The sequence below is a fragment of the Lupinus angustifolius genome, chromosome LG08, assembly GCF_001865875.1.
Source record: "Lupinus angustifolius cultivar Tanjil chromosome LG08, LupAngTanjil_v1.0, whole genome shotgun sequence".
Taxonomy (NCBI): Eukaryota; Viridiplantae; Streptophyta; class Magnoliopsida; order Fabales; family Fabaceae; genus Lupinus; species Lupinus angustifolius.
The window spans coordinates 21,110,752-21,113,295 of NC_032016.1; the positions used below are offsets into that span (position 1 = coordinate 21,110,752).

Sequence of the window (2,544 nt, forward strand, 5' to 3'; positions counted from 1 at the left end):
TTCACAAAATTCTGACTTGACTAGATACGTTTTTGTCAAGCTCTTGAATTGTTCTTCTATTTTTGTGAGAGCATCCTTGGTGTTTTGTTGATGATTGATAGTGGTTTGTATGAATTGGTCAATAATTTTCTCCAATTTGTCATGGTAAGTAGGAGTTGATTAGAAAGCATAGACATTTTGATTGTTTGCACAATTATTGCACCAAGAACTTGCTTTATTGGTTTGCCTTATTTGTTCAGGAAGATCTTGAATTTTTTTCTGAACCGTATTGAGCTTGGATTGAAATTCTCTAAGGAATTGCTCAACTTCTTGTTGCAGATCAACATGTTGGTCCATATCTAAAATTTTGAGATCAAAATGAATCGTTTTGTCTATTTCCAAAAATAAAGGAGATTAGTATGTAAAGAAGTCATAATGTATATTTTTGCAGCAATTAAAATATACATATTTACTAATCCTTATTTTTGTAGAAAGTAAAAAGGAAATAATTTGTACAAAAGAAAAATAAGTTTATGCACAATTAATTGATTAATGACACATAAATATGAAATGTTTTACTATTAAAGCAATTCCCCGGCAACGACGCCAATTTGTTGAAAGCGTCTCTCAGTGTATTTATTTTAGTTGGGAGTTTTCTCCTCTCAACAAATCGTCCTGACAGTAGTGTCAATTTGTTGAAAGATTAATACTCTCATTTTCGCCTTGTTCAAAAGAAAATGTTTAGGAGCATGAGCTATCCATCCAAGGATTGGATGCTTTTGAGTTCCAAATGAGAGTACAAAATTGATTTTTGCATCTCATTTGCCTTCTCCTTTTCTCCTCTTGAATTCTAAACTAAAAATTACAAAACTTACTTGAAAAAAAAACTCTAAACTAAGAAATGAAGAAAGAAATCCAAAGATAAGTTTCTAATGAGCGAATTCCTCTTCTCAAGTGTTTTTGAGATGATTTTATGATGAATTGTGATATGTTGCTCGAAGGAATTGGCCTCCTATTTATAGGCCTCATACTAGACCGCTGAGCTGCTTAGCTGGACCACTCAGCAGCTGACCAAACCCTTCAGCATGGGTTTGGTCCCTTGACCAAGTAGCTTAGTCACCTCCTTGTGCATGACTCATCAAAGTGAGCTACTTCTGAAAAGCCTATGGTGGGCTACTTGAGGTGAGGTCATGGATGACTTCATGGTTTGCTTGATGGTTAAGTCAAGTCTAGTACGCACCGCCCAGTGCACCTGCTTCACCGCTGAGCTGCTTGTTTAGCAGCTTCTGACCGTGTTGACTAAGACGTGGCTTGGTTCTTGTTGATCTGGTCAGGAGTCTAGTTCTCCACTAAGCTGCTTGGTTGGACCGCTGAGTAGCTTGTTCAGCAGCTTGGTCTTGTGCCAAGCTTGTGTCTGACCGTGTCAAGCAGATTTCTGACAGTGCTAGGTCTAGTCTGGTGCTAGGCTGAACGGCTAAGCAGGTCCGCTCAGCTGCCTGGTTGAGCAGTTTGGTCCAGGTCAGGCTGGTGTCCAGGTCAAGCTAGTGGCCAGGTCAGCTCAGCGGGGCTTGTTCCAAGCTCAGCTGCCTGGTTGAGCACCTTGATTTTCTTGACTTTTTTGCTTTATTGACCATGAATCTTTTCTCTTCTTTTCTTCATTTTAATTCCTACAAAATACATAAAAAGGAAATACAAACACAAATATACTAAATTGTGATATTTTATACAAAAAGTATTGTTTTAAGTTGGTTTTTCTCAATTATGCTTAAGATAAGTGCCATAAAAGTGTATGAATTGTAGGTATGTTTGGCACTTATCACCCCGCTAATCCGAGAAAGTTTCTGATCTCCATCACCGACTTTGGAGAATTCCATTTCATTACCGTCTCCACTTTCGCAGGATCCACGGCAATTCCTTCTTTCGAGATTACATGACCGAGAAAATTTACCGACTCTAGCCATTTGAAATCTGAGTGCATAATATTTGAATGAGTTAATCCCCTAATCGTAAGTTCATAACATTTACATCTTCAAACGACATCAAAAGAAGTCATGTCTGTATGGAGCCCTCTCGCTCAACCGAGAGCTGTCTCGCTTAAGCGAGGGCACATCCATTTTTGACGCATTTGTGGCTTAAGCAAGAGTTTTCTCGCTTAAGCGAGAAAACAATCAGTTCTTCTTGGTGCCTATTTTAGCTCAAGCGAGAGCTGTCTCGCCCCGAGCTAAAACACTCGTTTTCTCTAGACACTTCTCGCTCAAGCGAGAGCTATCACGCTCAAGCGAGAAGAGCCTGAATATCATTTTAATTACTTTTATCAAGGAAAATATTTCTCATTTATATCACATGTTTTTAAACCTTGAATTTAACAATTATCACATACATATCATTCCCATAATAATCATTCAAACATTATAATTCAAGAGTAAACATGGTATTTGCATATATAAACATAACATAAATTGGTATAAGAAATATTGTTGCACTTAATCCAAACAAACAGGCAATTGATTAAGTACAAGCTTTCTTAATACCCAAGGCAACTCCAAACTTGTGAGGGAGTTTGGA

The 2,544-nt window shown here is 37.7% G+C and overlaps 1 protein-coding gene across 2 annotated transcripts in view; it reads left to right on the top strand.

Annotated features, from left to right (window-relative positions):
* LOC109355113 (transmembrane protein 184 homolog DDB_G0279555-like) overlaps nucleotides 1,520-2,544 on the top strand; it is a 26,493-nt gene continuing 25,468 nt past the window's right edge. The window contains exons 1-2 of one of the 2 annotated variants that reach the window (XM_019598061.1): nucleotides 1,520-1,531; nucleotides 2,063-2,066. The gene's annotated coding sequence lies outside the window, so the exon portion shown is untranslated. Of the gene's footprint in view, nucleotides 1,532-2,062; nucleotides 2,067-2,242; nucleotides 2,248-2,544 lie in introns of both variants that reach the window. The other variant, XM_019598062.1, reaches the window with a different exon arrangement.